This window comes from Struthio camelus, chromosome 1 (assembly GCF_040807025.1).
Source record: "Struthio camelus isolate bStrCam1 chromosome 1, bStrCam1.hap1, whole genome shotgun sequence".
Classification (NCBI taxonomy): domain Eukaryota; kingdom Metazoa; phylum Chordata; class Aves; order Struthioniformes; family Struthionidae; genus Struthio; species Struthio camelus.
In genome coordinates, this window is record NC_090942.1 from 204,476,331 (window position 1) to 204,489,750 (window position 13,420).

At 42.9% G+C, this 13,420-nt stretch overlaps 1 non-coding gene across 1 annotated transcript; it reads left to right on the plus strand.

Moving 5' to 3' along the window:
• Positions 1 to 9,346: 9,346 nt before the first annotated feature.
• On the plus strand, positions 9,347 to 9,419 carry TRNAV-AAC (transfer RNA valine (anticodon AAC)). Its single transcript has one exon. It is a non-coding gene; the product is annotated as a tRNA-Val (tRNA).
• The last annotated feature ends 4,001 nt before the right edge of the window (positions 9,420 to 13,420 follow it).

The following is a 13,420-nucleotide window of genomic DNA, read 5'->3' on the forward strand; positions in this document are numbered from 1 at the left end:
AAGCCCCTGTCACACCTACGTTTTGACAATTCCTTGAAGATTTGAAAAAGTAAAAAGTATCTGTGTTTTCTGGACAAAGTTGAGGCTTTTAAAATGTACAGCTCCTAGATACTATATAAAAGAAATAGATAAGAGCAAATTCAAATTATCATACAAAACCCTGAGGGCAACTGAATTCTCTTTGCAAAATGAGGGAATAGGTTTTAATTTCCACATTTCTCTTCACTTCCTGGGTGCTGTTCAATAGATATGAAAAGGTCCAAATGTATTTTCTGTGGCCTGTTACAAAGACAGATTTGAAGTTCAGTTTTATATAAGTAAATTTAGTAAGGGAATTAGGAGAACATATTTTTCCCCCTGTGTTTTCAGTCCAACTAAGAGTAGAAATTACAAGAAATCTCATGAGAAAAGCTGTTTGATGGGGTTTCTGGGACAACACAGAGGTATTTAGGAGAAGATTTGCAGCTTTAAAAGATTTTTTCTTACTTGAACTCAGCCTAAATTATATTCTAATTTTTTCCTAATGTTGAAGTATAGACAGGAGAAATTATTTTCCACTGAGTATTTCATGTTATGATAGAAAAGGATGTAATGGTTTCCTTTTATTTTCCAGCATCTTATAGGATTGTAATATCACATCTAAACTGAGAAAATATCTCAGTTTCTGAAAGAGGAAATTGGTACAACTGCCAATTTTTAATCCACCAGTGCTAGCAGCCAACAAAAGCTTTCCATAAAAATTCTTTTCATGTTTACATTTATTGAATGGAGTATATCCAACCAGCAACATACCAGCTACTTCTCTAGAAATTTGTAGGAAAGGAAATAAATTAAATTGTATTAGGACCAGGCTGGGTATGCAATCTGAAGAGCTTGGGTATCTGGAGACTAATTTTTCTCAAAACAGTTAATTTCACAAACATTTTTGAGATTCCATTTTGTATATGATTTGAGAGAGTGAGTTAGAGTGCCTCAGAGCTTAGAGAGGCATTACTTTTGACACACTACAGAATGAATAGTGTACCCATTGGAATATAAAATTATTCTCTGTTTGGAAGCATACTTGGCCCATGATTCATAAAAATACCAATGTGTTACTACATGTTATGTGAATTTTGAAAATTACCTTTATACTGCCCCTACCACGTAAGGGCTGTTTCTTGTCTTTAAGGTACACATAAGAATTACAGGGTTTTGAAACAATAATTGTATTAGTCTTGACAGTAGCTTTAGCAAGGTGCAATGGCAAAGGTCAGACTCTCTTGGCCTTTATAAAGATTTCTGACTGAGGTAGTGCTGGGGTGGTTATTTTCCAATTCAAGAGACCATAGGATGCTCTCAGGTCAAAAATTCCTCTCTGACTGATGGATACATTATGCGTATAAGCAAATCATGGCCTTACAGGGTTTTCCGGCTAAAGCTAGGTCTACACAACCTTAGATAATAATCGTGACTCTATTTTGTACAGGAAAAGTCTCCAAATCACATTTTTGTGAAATACAAAATCTACTGCAATTTATAATTGCTTCCTGCAGTATTGCCAATAATCTCTTAATAAAATAGGCCAAATCCTGAAATCTTCCCTCTGTCTGTATTCATCCCCTAGGAGAACCTACTTCAATGAAATTAGGGTCTTTTTTCTACAACAGGGCTTGGAACTTTAGCCGAAATCATACATTCATGAAATACAGTGCATCCCTTCATGCAAAGAGCTCATGGATGAAAGCAGTCCTATATTTCAGATAAATTACGAATTTAGAGTTTTGGCTGTTTGAATAAACAAAATGGAAAGATTATAATAAAATACTTGGAAAAAACAATGGAAGAGGAATAAGTGAAGGTACTAGTTTTGTAAGCCCTGGGCTTTTCCTGCCACATGCAAAGAATTGATGGAGTGTAAGACTTTAGCAAACAAATCCAGGTAGCTCATGATTTGACATGTGGATTAGGAGAAACATGAGGCTAGATGCAGAAATTTACAACATTGGGTACAGATAGCAACAGTCTCAGATAAAGCAATGAAATGTCGAAAACTTGGTGCTTCTGAAGTTCTGGAATCAAGTTAGCCTGGGGATTAGTTTGCATTGCCAGAGGACTTTGGCCCAGTGGCTAGTGATTGTTCAAGTCAGATGGAATTTTTAGCAGTGTTTTCAGTAAGGAGACACCAACTTTTATTCAGCAGAAACTTGCAGAATGCATGAAAGGCAAACAGCGGGTACTATGCACTACAGATCGTACAAGAGATGCTGATGGGTTTTAATCTACTTCAAGTAACTATTCACATTTCCGTAACGTATAACCAGAGTCTAGTTATCTGACTTTGCTCTTGGCATCCTGATGCACATACCAGTCACTGTGAATGTCAAAACAGAGCCTATATCTTCCTTTTACAAGCTATGATCCTCCAGCCAAGGAGACGAGGGGGAACTGGCATTGCCTGGCAGAGGGAGAAAGCCTATGATACAAAGCTGAGCAGCTCTGGCTCTGTGCTAGGGATAGCAATGGCACACGCCAGATTGCTACGAGACTACTTACCTTTCTTGAGAGGATCTCAAAGAGATCTGGCAAAGATTGATGTTCCTGTTCCTGTTCCTGTGCAGGGTACATGCTGGTGGGGCCAGTCTGCAGAGCAACGCTGTGCAGAAGAAGGAAATAGTGAGCAGGTGGTCTGAAAGCGTGTCCCTCAGCTGTTCCACCTTCTCTAGGAGGCTTCAGGGATTGGATCTGAGAAAACACTGCTTAATTATCTCATCAGACTCCCTGAAGCTGGAAGTAATTGGGGTTTTAATTCACTTTTCATAGTATGCTTTGTTTTTATGAATCTTGTGTGGAACACTCACTATGTAAATAAATTATATTTGCACTCCTTTTCCTCTTTTCTCCACACTGGACTCATTTAATACTCACTTGACTTGTATCTTAGAAGCAAATAATCACAGACCGGAAAGACCAGAGCTCTTTAGTTTAAACAAATCCCTTATTCTGGAGCTGAAAATTTAGTTTAGTCTCAGCAAAATAATAAGCATTAGCAGTCTTTGGAGGCATTTTTATTAATATATTAAAAAGCTTATTAAATCATTACTGCCTGGCTGCCTTAGTGTCTAAAGGCTGCCTAAAGATATAAGGTTAATTCAATATAGCGGTCAGGTATCCGCAGCTGGGCTTAAGTGAAATTTGACGCACATCTCCAGGGAGCAGTGAAATACTGGGCAGAGATATCTCAGCTAATGATGACTGAGATAGTGCAGATACTGAGAGCAAGACAACTACCTAAGCATGGCCATATTATTGCATGACGGGGCTCTCTAAAGTAGGGGATTGCTGGCAGTATGTTTGCAAGGCAACCTCTTGAGGCTGAAGTACGTTGACCGAAATGTCTTACTGTCAGGGTAATTCTGCCGTAGCTCTAAGTCACTACCCCTCTGGGATTTAGTTGAGCATCCAAAGTTTACTGCTGCATAAGGTCTACCTATCCTTCTGCTGACATTTCCAACTGCTTTTATGGAAATGGCACCTACTGTCCGTGTCCACCACTCTGACATGACAGTTCACACATTAACCCACCCACCTCCATGTGAGCAGACGAGCAGAGGACTGCAGTGGCCGAAGTGCAGACACAGGCCGTGTCCCCAGTCCTTGCTGCAGGAGCAGTAATTGCCTTCAGCCTGACTGGAGTCATGGCCAGGAAGCAAAAGGTTGCACCATAGTACATAGACTCCTTGGGGCCCTGAGAGTTGCCCTAAAGGGCCCATCTCTTAAGACAGATATCCCACACTCTTTTTTGAATTTGCTGGTAGCCTTTATTCAGCCTAGTGTTAATCCAGTTTTATGTGATTTATGTCCATCCAGCCCTTTGCTAGCTGTGAATCAAGAGAACACAAAGAACCAAGGGATAAAAATATGGGAAAATTTTTCTTCTACCAAGGCTTTATGGATTTTCCTCCAATAGCGTTAAGCTTTTATTTGAGGAAAGGCAGATAAATCCTGGTGACAAACAAGGCAGGTAGATTTAACGTGCACTGAAGCACTTTTGAGGAGTTACTTCTAGAGGGGGCTAGAGTACTCTGCAAAAGGTAGGGATGTTATGTAGCTGATTAGGTAGGAAAAGAAGAATCATCTGTAGGGATGTGAGTCAGTCCTGCAATAAAGACTGAATTGTAACTTTGGGTTGTGACCTAAATGTGATGGGACGAAAGTGCTCTATTCCATCCAGATGTGTTACATGTATATCTCCTGCAAATCCTACCATTTCACAACGCAGTACAGAATATTTAACAGGTACAAAACATGTCTACTCCCCTCCATGCACAGCTTAAACATGCGGGATAGTATTTTCAAAGACTTCAGCAATAGCTAAGGGGTATATTCAGGAAAGAGCGCTGGTGTTACACTGTGGGGCACTACCATGCCCAGCTTTCAGGCGCCTGGATCTAGCAGGATCCTCAGCCCTGTATGCTGTGGCTGGGCTCCCAATGTAATGCAATGGAAGGGTTAGTACCTGGGAATGGGGCCACAGAGCCAATCCAGACAGTCAGGATGAGAAAATGGCAGAAAGAGGGATTTAGGGCCTTTTGATTGTCTTATCCTGGTCTTTGATGGGTCCCTAGACTACAGGGCTGCTTGATTTTGTCCGAGAGTAGGTGGAATTAAGGCAGGTCTTGTAAAGACATCTAGCCTCCATGTACAAACCATCCAGGAGAGACTGCGTCAGGCTTTAGTTAGGAGATGTCTCGGTGATGTCCTTTTTCTGCCTCATCTGGAGCTAGTTCTTGAACAAATGACTCCAATATTTAAAAAAAAAGTATTGTAGTCTCTGGGCTACAATACCTACAAAGCTACCAGTCTGTAAGGAGATGCCAGTCGATATTGTGTCAGACTATTAAATACCCATTGATGATAGACAGCATGGTATTTGGAGTAGTCACCTGCAAAGTCAGAGATCCAGCTTTCCAGCCCTGATTCAACAAGTGTTGAAGTATTTTATACACAAAGTGGAAGAGTTTCAAAAGTAGAAAGACAGATAAAACCATTGCAGAATGTCTTAGACTTCACTGCAGAAAATGGTAAACAGTTAAGTCAAAACCTCTACTTTGAAAGCAGCACTAGGATATGATTTGCACTTGAGCAGCCTAGGCTAATGCTGCATCCAGCCCCCTCTAACTCCTTATTATCCTACTTCTTATCCTTACTAATCAAAACATCAGTTGCTCATGCAACTGCTTTCACTGTTATTGCTGAGCAACACCAGAGGGCAAAGCCAGCAGTAGATTATTTGTTTACCTTTTCCCTATGTAAAACACTAAGGTTTCTTCTACATGATACATGCAGGCTGGAGGGCTGGAGAGACAAAACAGGATATTGCTCTCTTGCTCTGAATTGGTTACGTGTCCAGATTTCCTCTGAGCTCTCATCTGTTGCCTCTCAAATAATCTATACTGTGGATGGGCCTCAAACATTTCTTTCTTTAGTGGTTGTGGGGAGTGCCAAAAGAAGAATCGTGTAATAGGAGTGCTCTCCATTCTTACATAGCTACCTTGCTTCAATGCAAAGAAAAAATGATTAAAATGCTCCCTTAACTATGAACTCTTTACTTGTTCTTATGATTATAATCCTTATATAATCATGTACCAAGAGGTACGTTAAAAGGAAACTAGGCTTGCAAGGTTAAACACTTGGAAGTTAGGAAACACCAGAATAAAAGTTATTAGAGTGATCTTCATTCCATCTTCTTTGCCCATACATTATGGTGTAGGATTTAATTCATTTAATAAGAAGAACTCCTGCCTCATTTCCTATATTTTTACAAAAACAGCAAGAACAGAAATTCCATCCTGTGGCACAGGGTCTTGTGCAGTTTATCAGCTGAGTTAGGCCATTTGTGTTAGAAGTAGAAATCTGCTGTTCAACTTCACCTAAAGGAAGAAGGCGGTCACCGCATGAGTCTGGGCAATGGAATGAGAGGAGACACAGATTTTACCTGTGGGTCTTACAGCCGGCACCACGGCTGTATCCCAGGATCCCCCAAGCCCTCCCCAGCCTGTCCCTGGCCAAATTCAGCTCCAACAGCTCCAGCTCCACATCAGGACCTCTTTTCCTCGGGCTGGCTTTCTCTCACCTACGTCCTGTTGTCCTTACTACCCCTTCTTCTCCCAGCCTTGCTCCCTGCTGCCCTCCCTGGCTCTACCCCTCACTCTGCAGCACTCAGTCTAGTGTGGCTCCTCGTGTGCCCCCTTGCATTGGCACTAGCTGGGCACCATTGCTGGCAGAGGAAAAAGCTGCCTCCGTCCCACTTCTGGTACTCATCCCTGTGGTGGATGCAGGAGTAATCACAGAGAAAGTCCTGCTGGAGCATGCTTACGACAAATGTGGAGCTTTTTGGAGAATTTAGCTGCTAAGTTCTGCCAAAGTGAACAGTAGTTTTCAGAGGGTCAAAACTGCATTAGCACTGGGAATTTCTGTAGTATCAGTACAAGGTGGCTGAGACCAGTCTGCTCCAGCACAGGAGACTGCTAACGCACCAGAATGAAGCATTTTAATATGCGAAAAACAAATTCTCTGCCTCTTTTTAAACAAATTGTTTCTAAATTGTTTTTGTTAAAAATTTCCAAAGAAAAGCAACCCAAGAGAGATACCAAGGACTCAAAGTTTCAAGATAGGTGAAAAAAGTTTGAAAAAGTTTTAAGCAACTGAAAAATAAGGCCTTATGATGGCAAGTCTGAGGATATCTTTAATGGTATGTCCTGCCACCTGTGCTGCCTGTCATAACAAGAGCCTGTTTCATCCCTTCTGCATTTCTGACAAGTTGTGTACGGACCATTTCTGCAGTCAGGGTGAAATGCAACCACCTCCAAGATGGCCTTGCAGCCCTGGGCAGAGCAGTACTTCATATCAGGAAATGAAGAAAGATAAATTCAGCAAATCTATCTTTAGAGTAAATATTAGGTAGGCAGAAGTTAAATGTTCAATTGGGATGCGGTTAAGATTCCAGCCCTCTAAGTAAAACAAGTACAATCAACTTAAAATGACAAAAGAAACTTTTTACTTCTCTTATTTTGTCCAAAAATATTAAAAAGTATCAGAGATAATAACTCAAACTTGTAAAATTCTCCTTTACAAAGAAAAGAAAATCTCATAACAGCTGTAGCTGAGACAATACTTTTGACTTATCACATTTCTGAGATAATTAAACTAAATATTCAGACTGCATATATGCCTCTAGGCAAATACTTAATCATCTACTTTTTTGTTTTTGTTGTAAGGGTAGTTATTTATGGTAATTTGCCAGTGATGAGTGGAAAGCAATACTGCTAATCTTTGTCTTGCTTTACTGTTCTGCTGGGCACGCTGGAATGCAGATAACACACTCTAGTATATTAATGGTGTGAAGGGATTTATGGTTACTGTTCTCACTGATGCTAATGGAGATAATGTACATTCATAAATCCCCCACGCTTGCAAATGACAGCATGTTCACTAACAGCAGACCTGACTAGCAAATATTGAGAAATATGCAATTATTCTCCTAATTTAGTACAGGCTCATTCCCTAGAGAACCTATGTGAGCTGAAGATGCTTTGGTAAATATAACCAAATTATGGAATATGGCAAAAGGTTTCTGTATCCCATTCAAATTCCACAACAGGAGGCTAAAATCCTAACCTGACATCCCATCACAAAGGTATTCTTTGTGATCTAGGCAATGGAGGAACAGTGAGGACAATCAGATCTCCATGGCAGCAGTGCCACCAACTGCTATTAGGTTACTCCCAGCTGATAGTGGAGTGTGAGCAGATCCTTGCTGTGCGCTTAGCTGTATGTTAGCTCTCACATACCTCTCCTACCCCACCAAAGATGCTCACAGAGGGTAAGGACTGCATGCTAATCCAAATTGTGGCTCAGGTCAGCTGACATTGCAGTTCCAACCTAAACAAGAGTAAAAAAGGGATGAAGCTACACTGGACATTCCCAGATGGAAGCACAGTACTGATGCCCTACAGTTTAGGCCCTGATGCCCCGGGCTGAAAGGAGCTCTAGTAGCATCAGAGCCACTGCACACGAGCGGTGTAGTTAATTTCACAGGACCACAGACATGCTGGTGGGCAGGGACATCTGGAGGTCTCTAGTCCAGTCTCCTTAGAGTGGTACTGTCAACAACAGAAGAGCAAGTCAACAGTGGCCTTGTCCAGTCAAGTCTTGAAAACCTCCAAAGACGAGGATTCCCAGCCTCTGGTTAAGTGGTTCCAGTACTGCACTACCCTCCAGAGGAAGGATTTTTCCTAACATCCAACCTGGACTTCCAAAGCTGTGATCTGTGGCCTGTCTGCCACTACCAAGAAGAATTTGACTCCATCCTCTTTGCAATCGCCTCTTCAAGCAGTTGTAGGCTAAGATTCGTTAGATCCTTCCCCTTAGCCTTCTCTCTACCAGACAAAGCAAGCCCAAAGTCTTCAGCTTCTCTTTGCAGGCTATGAGCTCTAGGCCCCTGTCCATCTTAGTAGCCCTTAACAGGACACTCTCCAGTTTTGCAATATCCTTCTTTAACTAGGGGCCCAAAATTTGTCATAATGCAGCAATCTAATACATTCTTTTTACTGCATCAGATTTACTGACACACTGGAATTTGGTATGACTGTCAGTGCAATATGACATCTGATTTTTATTGTGTATGTGATGTGAAATCATTTTATGCATGTATGTATCGATTGTGCATGGTGGCACACCCTGCTTAAGGCCTTCTAGGTTAAGATGGTCCTGGAGCACAGTCGCAGCAGATATTGGGGCCTCTAGGACACCTTGGGAGATGGGAGTGGAGCTCAGTTAGACAAAACCCAGACAAACCTGGATTATAACTGGCATACACAAGATGACCAGACTACTGTGAAACTCACTGATTAGCAAGAATTTGAAGCTTGCCTTCTCTTCAAGAAAATAACCAGATCAGCAAACATCTTTGACTCGAGCACTGAACAATCTTTTTACCAACCTTTGTTAAAGTCTGTAAGTTTTGTACAAGCAAGCCTAATTAGCTTCTTAAATATGGAGTTTTGTATGCTAATCACAGAATGGTTTAGGTTGGAAGGGACATCTGGATGTCATCTAGTCCAACCGCCCTGATCAAGCAGGGTCAGCTAGAGAGTGCTGCCCAGGATCCCGTCCAGATAGCTTTTGAATATCTCCAGGGAAGGAGACTCCACAGCCTCTCTGGGCAACCTGTGCTAGTGCTCAGTTACCCTCACAGGAAAACAATTTTTCCTCATATTCAGCTGGAACTTCCTGTGTTTCAGCTTATGCCCATTGCCTCTTGTCCTGTTGTTGGGCACCACTGAGAAGAGTGGGGACATCAGCAGTTTCCGTAGTGTAGTGGTTATCACGTTCGCCTAACACGCGAAAGGTCCTCGGTTCGAAACCGGGCGGAAACATGAGCTTTCCAGCAAGGCTTTTGGTCCTGTCTCCCATCACATCCTCATAGATAAACTCAGGAAGTGTGGGTTGGATGAGTGGACAGGGAGGTGGATTGAGAACTGGCTGGATGGCAGAGTTCAGAGGGTTGGGGTCAGTGGCACAGAGTTTAGCTGGAGGCTGGTAGCTAGGTGGTGTCCCCCAGAGAGGGGGGGGTCAGTCCTGGGTCCAGTCTTGTTCAATATATTCATCAATGACCTGGAGGAAGGGACAGCGTGCACCCTCAGCAAGTGTGCTGATGATAACAAACTGGGAGGAGTGGCTGACCCACCAGAAGGCTGTGCTGCCATTCAGAGGGAGCTGGAGAAGCTGGAGAGCTGGGCGGAGAGGAACCTCATGAAGTTCAACCAAGGCAAGTGCAGGGTCCTGCACCTCGGGAGGAATAACCCCATGCAGCAGTACAGGCTGGGGGTTGACCTGCTGGAAAGCAGCTCTGCAGGGAAGGACCTGGGAGTGCTGGTGGACAACAGGTTGACCATGAACCAGCAATGCGCCCTTGTGGCCGAGAAGGTCAATGGTCTCCTGGGCTACATTAGGCAGAGTGTTGCCAGCAGGTGGAAGGAGGTGATCCTGCCCCTCTACTCAGCCCTGGGGAGGCCACATCTGGAGTACTGTGTCCAGTGCTGGGCTCCCCAGGACAAGAGAGACATGGAGCTCCTGGGGAGAGTCCAGCGGAGGGCTACAAAGATGAAGGGACTGGAGCCTCTCTCCTCTGAAGAAAGGCTGAAAGAGCTGGGCCTGTTCATCCTGGAGAAGAGAAAACTGAGAGGGGATCTCATCAATGTGTACAAGTATCTGAAGGGAGGGTGTCGAGAGGATGGGGCCAGCCTCTTCTCCGTGGTGCCCAGTGACAGGACAAGAGGCAACAGGCACAAATGGCAACACAGGAAGTTCCGTCTGAACAGGAGGAGAAACTTCTTTCCTGTGAGGGTGACAGAGCATTGGAACAGGTTGTCCAGAGAGGTAGTGGAGTCTCCTTCGCTGGAGATATTCAAAACCTGCCTGGACGCGATCCTGGGCAATGTGCTCTAGATGGCCCGGCTTGAGTAAGGGGATTGGACTAGACAATCTCCAGAGGTCCCTTCCAACCTCAACCATTCTGTGATTCTGTGATTCTCTTGACACCTTCCCTTCAGATACTTGTACACATTGATGAGATCCCCTCTCAGTTTTCTCTTCTCCAGGATGAACAGGCCCAGCTCTTTCAGCCTTTCTTCAGAGGAGAGAGGCTCCAGTCCCTTCATCTTTGTAGCCCTCCGCTGGACTCTCCCCAGGAGCTCCATGTCTCTCTTGTACTGGGGAGCCCAGCACTGGACACAGTACTCCAGATGTGGCCTCCCCAGGGCTGAGTAGAGGGGCAGGATCCCCTCCCTCGACCTGCTGGCAACACTCTGCCTAATGTAGCCCAGGAGACCATTGGCCTTCTTGGCCACAAGGGCGCATTGCTGGTTCATGGTCAACCTGTTGTCCACCAGCACTCCCAGGTCCTTCCCTACAGAGCTGCTTTCCAGCAGGTCAACCCCCAGCCTGTACTGGTGCATGGGGTTATTCCTCCCGAGGTGCAGGAATAACCTACCTTTGTTGAACTTCATGTGGTTCCTCTCTGCCCAACTCTCCAGCCTGTCCAGCTCCCTCTGAATGGCAGCATAGCCCTCTCACATCCCAGCCACTCCTCCCAGTTTGTTATCATCAGTCAACTTGCTGGGAGTGCACTCTTTCCCTTCCTCCAGGTCATCGATGAATACAGTGAACAAGATTGGACGCAGTGTTGACCCCTGGGGGACAATGCTAGCTCCAGGCCTCCGACTAGACTCTATGCTCTCTACTTGAACAAAAAGTTGTTGTTCAGGGTTGTCTTTGGAAGGAAAACTATTCTGTTGACACTGCAGAGAGAGCTGAAAGTAATTGTTTTAAATGTATGAATTAATTAGCATTTTGATATCACTCGCCACTGAATATCCAAACCTTTGCATCCACCAAATAGTTTGCTAGACCTTTTGCAGATATGGTAAGAAGAAGGTATTTTCAACATTTGGTCCCAAAGCAAACTTCTTCAGTGCTGCTGGAAATGCAGAGTTTTCTTGGCAAAAATAAAGAAATGTTCTCTGAGCAAAATTAGGATCCTTTGGCATAACAATGTACTCCAGCTGTCAGCTTACAGAAAATTTATGACATCTAAGGAAAAAAATTGAAATGAGAAAGGAAACCTGAGGCATCTAGCACCATGTATGGGATTTGCTTATGGGTTTTGCTTGGAGGATGATGGACTTCTCCCCCAACTCCATTGCACAGTTCATGTATTATTCATACTGAACCTATTTTTAAAGCCAGATGAGATTAAGGGTAGCTCTGTACTTTTCCAGTGGCCCACCTGCATACATCCATCTCTTCACTTGCCAAGACACTACTGTGGGATACAAAAAAGCAATCACACATTAAGCTCTGTGATTCATACTTTTTGGGTAGTTCTATAGTCTCTGTTGCACATGGTTATTTGCTCATGAAGAAAACTATGGCCAGTACCTATGTGCACTACAGATAACTTTGGGTAGAATGAAAAGTTAAAAGTTTGAGAGTTGGCCAGGTCTAAGCTTATCTGGGTAATGAGCTCCCTTCACAGTCATGGGATAGAAATAGATGCCTTCAGAGGGTGACTCCCCCTAACTGTTTTGTAGATGAGCCTATTTGTTCTTGAACCCCCAGGGAGCCTCCCTAACTCTCCTAGGTGACAGCTAACTGAAGTGGCTGAAGTTAGGTCTGATGGATCTCGCTTCTAGAGCTTAAACTGAGATATCAGTCCCTTGTAACTCAGTACTCTGTAAGGTGTAGACACTTGTGATTGATTCTTTGTACGTTTTTTCACACACACCTCTGGCTTTTCCCCTTATTTCTCCCTTATCCAGGCCCAGGCTTAGTTTTATCTGGTAGAGATCAGAGCCAAATGTTTGTGGGTGACAATGAATAGGGACTGCTGCTGAAAGTGCAATCATAAAACTGCATCACTAGAAAGAAAAAATGGATATTAAAATTTGCATTTATGAAATGTTTGCCAAACAGTAATTTATTAGATAAGTATCACTGGTCCAATTTTCCTGATAATACTTTGTTTATATCATCCAGCATTCCTTCACTTACTGCTGTGATATAGCACTTATTTCTTTAAGACTATTCCAGAAAATAAGAAGACCATATTAAGTACTAACAGCACCTCTGGAACACAAAACACTGCATAAATACTTTGAATTCATTAGCCTTTAAAAACATAAAATAAATCATGAACTAATCAAATTCATCATTGAAACTTACTTGTAAAACATACGTATTTTTGAATCCAGTTTATCAAAATATCCTCCTTATTAGACCAACCTTTTCCAGTGATTCTCTTCTAATCTTAGAGACACAGCAACAGATTGTAGTAATTGTATTCCTAAAATGAAGTAAAAGTATCATTAGAATATTAACAGTATAAACATATGTCTTCACACATGTATTTTATTACCTGTGCAGATTTGCAGTTGGCAAAGTGATACAGTTAAAGACATCAATAAGAGAAGAAAAACTCTCACTATCAGTCACATATCTGGAGAACCAATTATTCTTTTGACCAGTGATGTCATCTTCCTAGTATGAAGTGTTGAGGGGGGCCAAGGGATAAAGCAATAACTCATCTCGTAATCTTTATAATTTTTCAGTGGTCTGTTTTGTAAGATTTGTAATTGTTTTTGCTGTACATGTGCCTGAAACAGATGTAAAAGCACAGAATCACAGAATCACAGAATTGTTTAGGTTGGAAGGGACCTCTGGAGATCATCTAGTCCAACCTCCCTGCTCAAGCAGGGTCACCTAGAGCATATTGCCCAGGATCACATCCAGACGGGTTTTGAATATCTCCAGCGAAGGAGACTCCACCACCTCTCTGGGCAACCTGTTCCAATGCTCTGTCACCCTCACAGTGAAGAAG